Source organism: Oncorhynchus tshawytscha, unplaced genomic scaffold, assembly GCF_018296145.1.
Source record: "Oncorhynchus tshawytscha isolate Ot180627B unplaced genomic scaffold, Otsh_v2.0 Un_contig_19232_pilon_pilon, whole genome shotgun sequence".
In the NCBI taxonomy this organism is placed as follows: Eukaryota; Metazoa; Chordata; class Actinopteri; order Salmoniformes; family Salmonidae; genus Oncorhynchus; species Oncorhynchus tshawytscha.
In genome coordinates this window covers 28,417-36,746 of record NW_024609068.1, presented here as the reverse complement: position 1 = coordinate 36,746, position 8,330 = coordinate 28,417, and the positions used below count along the sequence as shown (strand labels likewise).

The 8,330-nt window shown below is 42.0% G+C and overlaps 1 long non-coding RNA gene across 1 annotated transcript; it reads left to right on the top strand.

Moving 5' to 3' along the window:
• The first annotated feature begins 523 nt into the window (after nucleotides 1-523).
• On the top strand, nucleotides 524-8,320 carry LOC121844220. The gene is made up of 3 exons (XR_006081892.1): nucleotides 524-1,275; nucleotides 7,602-7,785; nucleotides 8,183-8,320. It is a non-coding gene; the product is annotated as an uncharacterized LOC121844220 (long non-coding RNA).
• The last annotated feature ends 10 nt before the right edge of the window (nucleotides 8,321-8,330 follow it).

Sequence of the window (8,330 nt, the reverse complement as noted above, 5' to 3'; positions counted from 1 at the left end):
TTTAAATTGACAATTCTGTGGAGGGGGGGGGTACTTCCTGTATAAACACAAACTCCCTTCCTTGACTACTTCCTTCCAGCAGTGTGTATCAGGGAGATTCCTAGATGTGAGAAGTGTGCAGGAGGACCTGAGAGAAAGGAATGTGTAGTATTGATGTAAAAAGTTGTGTGTATAAACTGTAGGGATACACATGGTGCTGGAGATCAGATGTGTCCAGTGAGAGAAAGACAGGTTGAGGTTACCAGGATCACAGTAGTGCAGAAGGTGTGGTGTTGTATGCTGAGGCAGTGAAGAGAGTACTAGAGGAAGATGGGTCCAGGGTGAGGGATCCTGAGAGGATCTCTGATTAGGCTGAGGTCAATAGAGAATGACAGGAATAACATGCTACAGAAAGGTTGTTTTGTTTTAATAGCCATGGTTGTCAACTGTACCACAGGAATATAATGTAAATCACAGTGGATAGATGTTGTGGTGGCAGCTGTTGAGAAGTACTTGGGTGTACAATATTTTACTGCAGAGTTACAAGGTGTTTTGAAGGATAATATCCCGTCCTCCCAGGCTTATGGCCTGGTGTAGGATCAGAGGGTCAAAGAAGTGGAATAATTATGAAGTTTTAATGGGTGTAGGGTTAGTTGTCTCGTCAATTTTTGTCACGAAGTGTAATGAAAATAGTAAGCTGATAAAAAGACAAATCAGTAGGTGGCAGCATGCACCAATAATAATTGTATGCAAACCGCCATTATACCGAAGAAGAAGACGTTTTCTTGCTTTACAACAGCCCTTCTCGCAGGAAGTGTGAATGCCCTAACATCTAGCACGGTTGCATTGCTGTAAAATTCCACTGCGGACGTCGGATTGAACATACTTTGGGTTTCACTGGTTCGCTGCACGGACAGCGCAGCGGTAATCAGGCTGGTATTTTATAGGCTACACTTACTGGGCCTCAGACAATTAAAACTATCTGGACTCCCGAAGAGGACGTTGTTCCAACAGACTCTCGGGTAGAGTTAGACGAGAACAGATAACACGATTCTTGGTGAATAGGGCTTTAAACGTTTTTACTTTAATAGATCAGGTCAAATCTATGTGAGATTAGCCTACATCACATTTATTTGTCACCACTAAAGTTTTGATATTGAAAAGGACGTCTGATTGCTCTGATCTGGCTGTTTTTAAATCTGAATTCTGCAACAAAGAAAGTAACTAGTGTAGGCTAGCTACAGATGTACTGTCGTGTTTTTATTTGAAGAAATAATAGCTTCCACGATGGATCGGGTAAGTTTGGTTTACTTTTATTAACAATTTGCTTATTGTGGTGTATAACATGTCTAGGCCTAGTTGTCATCTTCTGACCTTCCATATCCATTCGTTTAATTTGAACAGCGGGACAAAAAAAACAATTGTGGAAATAAAAACGAGGGATATTTTGTCTTAGCCTAAAGCACACATATTGATACAAGGCAATGGGCAGGTTAAGTCAGAACCATGGAGAAATGAGCCTACATCTTGCAGTAAGGGTGTGTGGGTAAAGTCGCCAGGAAGCCAAGGCAGAAAAATAGCCATATTACAACCTATGTGTTGTGATAATTGTGTTTGCTCTATAACCTGTTAGTTCATATGCCTTGACACAGCCGAGACAAGAATACAGTGGCTGAATAAATTCAACCACATGTTCAATCATAAAACCGGTGAAACCCACAAAACATTTTGTATTTAACAAACAGTTACATGACCTACAGCATGTTCAAGCCAGTTAATGTTTCCGACATTTTCGAACTACTAAATAACTATTGATTTAGTTACCGAAAGTCACAAAGAAAACGGGCTGCCTCCACTATTCCAGCACTACCTCAGGTGCACATTTCTGTCCATTTAAGAACCAATGATGTCAAATCAAAGTTTATTTTACACGTGCGCCGAATACCACAGGTGTAGACCATACAATGAAATGCTTACTTACAGGCTCTAACCAATAATGCAAAAAATATATTAGGTGAACAATAGGTAAATAAAGAAATAAAAAGACAGTTGAAAATAACAGTAGCAAGGCTATATACAGACACCGGTTAGTCAGGCTGATTGAGGTAGTATGTACATGTAGAAGCGTAAAGGAGGGTTTGGTGGTGGAGGGACACAACGCAGATAGTCAACGTCTGGGTAGCCAATGTGCGGGAGCACTGGTTGGTCAGGCCAATTGAGGTAGTATGTACATGAATGTATAGTTCCTGACTATGCATATAAGATAAACAGAGTAGCAGCAGCGTAAAAATAGGGGTTGGGGGCACACAATGCAAATAGTCCGGGTAACCATTTGATGACCTGTTCAGGAGTCTTGTGGCTTTTGGGTAAAAACTGTTGAAGCTTTTTGTCCTAGACTTGGCACTCCGGTACTGCTTGCCGTGCGGTAGCAGAGAGAACACTGACTGGGGTTTTTGACCATTTTTAGGGACTTTTTCTGACACTGCCTGGTGTAGAGGTCCTGAATGGCAGGCAGCTTTGTCCCAGTGATGTACTGGGCTGCCGCACTACCCTTGCGGTCAGAGGCCGAGCAATTGCCGTGCCAGGCAGTGATGCAATGCTCTCGATGTTGCAGCTGTAGAACCTTTTGAGGATCTCAGGACCGATGCCAAATCTTTTAGTTTGCTGAGGGGGAATAGGCTTTGTCGTGCCCTCTTCACGACTGTCTTGGTGTGTTTGGACCATTCTAGTTTGTTGTTGATGTGGACACCAAGGAACTTGAAGCTCTCGACCTGTTCCACTACAGCCCCGTAATTATTCTAATCAAAAGGAGAGACTTTTATATTTCTACAAAACCATCCCACTTTGTTAATTACTGCAGTAATGGAGGGTTAACGGTTACCAGATGGTGTAGAGCAAAAAGCCCAAATAAGCAGGGTTGGGTTACTACTTTTTATAGTCCTCCTGAGCCCTCATAACTAACAGATTTGTGAAATTATACAAGGGTACAGACAGTAACAGACAGCGAAATTTACATGGCGCCAAATGTCTGTCTCGGTCATTTACTGCTTGTTGTATTATAATTTATGTATAAACATGGGACACTGGGTCCTTCCCACAACAGATGAAGTCCAGTGTCCATTTGTGATGTGGGAAAGAGAAACTGGGGGGAGAGTTTTCCTGGCCCTGGCAGACAGACCAGCATTTGACACAGACACTAATCATGCAATGGAATGTAGTCTTTAGGTCTTATCACCAAGGCATCATAAATCAACTGCCAGCATTAAGCCTCAGAGGCTCCTCTCAGGTCAACAGACAGTGTGAAAGTACTAATTAAAAAATATTCTATAGGTCATTTGAATAACAATGTTGACATTTCTACCACAAACGCTAGCTAGCTCCTCCATAGTCCACGCTATGGTAAGATCTTGCCATTTTTCACTGTCAGGCAGGACATAACTCAAACTGTAGCTGAGAAAACAAATAAAGTCAGATTGTTTTGGTCACATACACATACTTATCAGATCTTATTGAGGGTGTAGTGAAATGCTTGTGTGTCTAATTCCAACAGTGCAGTAATATCTAACAATTCACAAAAATAATGTTACACATCTAAAAGAATGGAATTCAGAAATATATAAATATTAGTCCAGAGTATAAATACAGTACATGCATAAGTATGTGGACACCCCTTCAAATGATTGGATTTGGGTATTTCAGCCACACCCGTTGCTGACAGGTGTATAAAATTGAGCATACAGCCATGCAACCTCCATAGACACACATTGGCAGTAGAATGGCCTTACTGAAGACCTCAGTGACTTTCACCGTGGCATCACCATAGGATGCCACCGGTCCAACATGTCAGTATGCCAAATTTCTGCCCTGCTAGAGCTTCCCCAGTTAACTGTAAGTGCTGTTATTGTGACGTAGAAACATCGAGGATTAACACTGGCTCAATGGAGAACTGGTACGCCACACAATATCTGAATCTGACCGCCGAGGACTAAAGCGCGTAGCCTGTAAAAATCATCTCTTTTGCAACCCTCCCTACCGAGTTCCAAATTGCCTCTGGACGCAACGTCAGCACAATAACTGTTCATCGGGAGTTTCATGAAATGGCTTTCCATAGCTGAGCAGCTGCACACAAGCCTAAGGTCACTATGCGCAATGCCAAGCGTCTGCTGGAGTGGTGTAAGGCTCACCGCCGAATGACAAATCTGGGTTTGGCAGGGGGGAGAATGCTGCCTGCTGTAATACATCTTGCCAACTGTGAAGTTTGGTGGAGGAGGAATAATTGGCAGGAACCAAGGATTATTTGACATTTAGAAAAGATCAACATTTTCAAGGCTGCTCTTCACATGATAACATTTTCCATCACAGGATGTAGAGACAGTATGTGGATATACTAAATCTTCTACCTGAAGGATAGAATAGTGTGTGTGTGTGTGTGTGTGTGTGTGTGTGTGTGTGTGTGCACAGTGCTGTGAAAACGTATTTGCCCCCTTCCTGATTTCTTATTTTTTTGCACATTTGTCACACTTAAATGTTTCAGATCATCAAACAACTTTAAATATTACACAAATAACCCAAGTAAACACAAAATGCATTTTATGTGATGATTTTATTTATTAAGGGAAAAAAGCTATGCGAACCTTCATGGCTTATGTGAAAAAGCAATTGCCCCCTAAACCTAATAATTGGTTATGCCACCCTCTGCAGCAACAACTGAAATCAAGCCTTTGCGATAACTGGCAATGAGTCTTTCACATCGCTGTGGAGGAATTTTGGCCTACTCTTCTTTGCAGAATTGTTTTAATTCAGCCACATTGGAGGGTTTTTAGCATGAACCGCCTTTAAGGTCACGCCACAGCATCTCAATCGGATTCAAGTCCGGACTTTGAGTGGGCCACTCCAAAACCTTCATTTTTGTTTTTTTTAAGCCATTCAGAAATGGACTTCCTCTGATTTAGTTAAACTCCAAAGGGATTTGGAGTTTCCTTCATTAAACAGTCCAAAATCACATTACACAATTTCACAAACAGTATCATCCTCACTCATTCATCTTATACAACAATTAGATGTAAGTCTCATATCTGAGGCTATTGTATAAACAGCGTTATGGTAATGTGGCCGTATTGTTTCACAAAATTGTACCAAATGGACCAGTTCGTAGCTGGATTCTTCACCGATCTTTTATACATTCTCCAGAACATAAATGTTGTTCGGACCTCAAGTTCTGTGAGGTGGAAGAAATTCCTTTGTTCTCTCTATGAAAATTCACGCTCTCTCTCTATACTGTGGCCATGAGAAGATAATCTCCTCCAGGAATTTACGACCTCTCTGACCACAGCAGCCTAGTTGTAGGAGACAGAGAGAGGGGGATGGTGCTGGCAGGGGGATGGTGCTGGCAGGGGATGGTGCTGGTAGGGGGATGGTGCAGAGCTGTGTCCAAAGAGGGCAAAGTCATGACACTGCCATGGATGCTATTTTTGCCCAGTGTCTTTCTTAAGGTCAGTGTTCATGACTCAACCATAACTGAGGCAAGTGAGGCCTGCAGTTCTTTTAGATGTTGTTGTGGGTCCTTTTGTGACCTCTTGGATGAGTCGTCGCTGCGCTCTTGGGGTAATTTTGGTAGGCCAGCCACTCCTGGGAAGGTACACCACTGTTCCAAATTCTCCATGTGTGAATAATGTCTCTCACCGTGGTTCGCTGGAGTCCCACAGCTTTAGAAATGGCTTTGTAACCATTTCCAGACTGATAGATGTCAATGACTTTGTTTCTCATCTGTTCCTGAATTTCTTTAGATCGAGGCATAATCTCTTGCTTTTTGAGATCTTTTGGCCTACTTCACTTTGTCAGACAGGTTCTATTTAAGTAATTTATTGTTTCAACAAGTCTGGCAGTAATCAGGCCTGGGTGTGGCTCATGAAATTTAACTCAGCTTTCCAAAGAATGTGATTAACCACAGATAATTCATGATTTAACTAATGGGGGCAATTACTTTGTCACATAGGGCCATGAGAGTTCGGATAGCTTTTTCCCTTAGTAAATAAAATGATCACTTAACCCAAGTAAACACAAAATGCAGTTCATCTTTGTATAATATTAAAATGTGTTTGATCGGAAACATTTAAGTGTGACAAAAAAATAAGAAATCAGGAAGGGGGCAAATACTTTTTCACAGCACAGTATATATACAGGACTAGTTGAATAGGATGGCCTTGACTAGAATACAGTATATACAGGACTAGTTGAATAGGATGGCCTTGACTAGAATACAGTATATACAGGACTAGTTGAATAGGATGGCCTTGACTAGAATACAGTATATACAGGACTAGTTGAATAGGATGGACTTCACTAGAATACAGTTTATACAGGACTAGTTGAATAGGATGGCCTTGACTAGAATACAGTATATACAGGACTAGTTGAATAGGATGGACTTCACTAGAATACAGTATATACAGGACTAGTTGAATAGGATGGACTTGACTAGAATACAGTTTATACAGGACTAGTTGAATAGGATGGCCTTGACTAGAATACAGTATATACAGGACTAGTTGAATAGGATGGCCTTGACTAGAATACAGGACTAGTTGAATAGGATGGACTAGAATACAGTATATACAGGACTAGTTGAATATTATGGACTTCACCAGAATACAGTTTATACATATGAAGTGGTTAAAACAGTATGTAAACATTATTAAAGTGACCAGTGTTCCATGTCTATGTACAAAGGGCAGCCGTCTCTAAGGTGCATGGTAGCGCAACCGGGTGGTAGTCAGCTAGTGACAAGTTCAGGGCAGGGTACTAGGTGGAGGCCGGCTAGTGATGGCTATATAACAGTTTGATGGCCTTGAGAGAGAAGCTGTACTGACCTCGCCTTCTGGATGATAGTGGTGTGAACAGGCCGTGGCTCGGGTGGTTGATGAACGTGATGATCTTTTTGGCCAACCTGAGACATTGGGTGCTGTCAGTGTCTTGGAGGGCAGGCATTGTGCCCCGGTGATGCATTGGGCAGACCGCACCACCCTCTGGAGAGCCCTGAAGTTGTGAATGGTGCAGTTACCATACCAGGCGGTGATTCAGCCAGACAGGATGCTCTCAATGGTGCATCTGTAAAAGTTTGTGGGTCTTAGGGGCCAAGCTGAATTTCTTCAACCTCCTGAGGTTGAAGAGGTGCTGTTCAGTCTTCTTCACCACACTGTCTGTGTGGATGGAAATCTTGCTTGTTTGTAGGTGACCAAATACTTATTTTCCACCATAATTTGCAAATAAATTCATAAAAAATCCTACAATGTGATTTTCTGGATTTTTTCCCCCTCATTTTGTCTGTCATAGTTGAAGTGTACCTATGATGAAAATTACAGGCCTCTCTCATATTTTTAAGTGGGAGAACTTGCACAATTGGTGGCTGACTAAATACTTTTTCACCCCACTGTATATATACCACTTCCATATGAAAAATCTGCCAAAGTGATTGAAAATGTTGTGGAAAGTAGTGATCAGTGATGCACTTCAGGAGAAATGCAATATTACAAGTATGCACCAATCAATCAGAGATTCAGACTAAAGTAATCAAATGTTTGGTCTAATGATATTCTATGTACAATACTTCCTGTGGTCACCAGGACAGAGCTAGTCCGTCCCCTTCCAACCTGCCGGAGTCCCCTGGTCACAACTCTCCTGGTAGCACCTTACTGCTGGATCTGAAGAAGGTGTCTGTGAGGCTGGTCGACTGCAGGAAAACACCAGGGCAGAGTGGAACTGTGAGAGAAGGACACGAGGAGGGAGATTGAGATCTGATTTCATCAAGTAAGAACAGCGGGGTGTGTGGATCAGACCACAATCTGATTCTGCAACTTCTGTTAATTGATTGATAAACAGTAAACACACAGTGGCCAGTAAATTATCGATCCAGTTTTGTGAATGGAGGGGGTGTACCTAATAAACTGACCAATGAGTGTATATTGATGATAAAGACAGCCGGTTGTCTAGTAGTTAAAAGCATTGGGCCACTAATCGAAAAGTTGCTTGTTAAAATCTCTGAGCCAACTAGGTAAAAAATCTGTCTGTGTGCCCTTGAGAAAGGTACAAAACCCTATATGCTCCTGTAAGTCGCTCTAGAGAAAAGCATCTGCTAAATAACAAAAAGAAAGTGTTTATGGACCCATATTTCCAAAACCTATTATTCAGTGTCTTTGTTTCACAGGTGACACCCCTAACTGTCGTTCTCTCAGTGGGAGGAGCTTATCATCTGGGGAGCCTCAACAACATGTTACTGACGTGACAGAGAAGAGTCTCTCAGATCAGAACACCTCAAGAAACACCAGCAGAGATGTAGAGGGAAGAAAACTCAC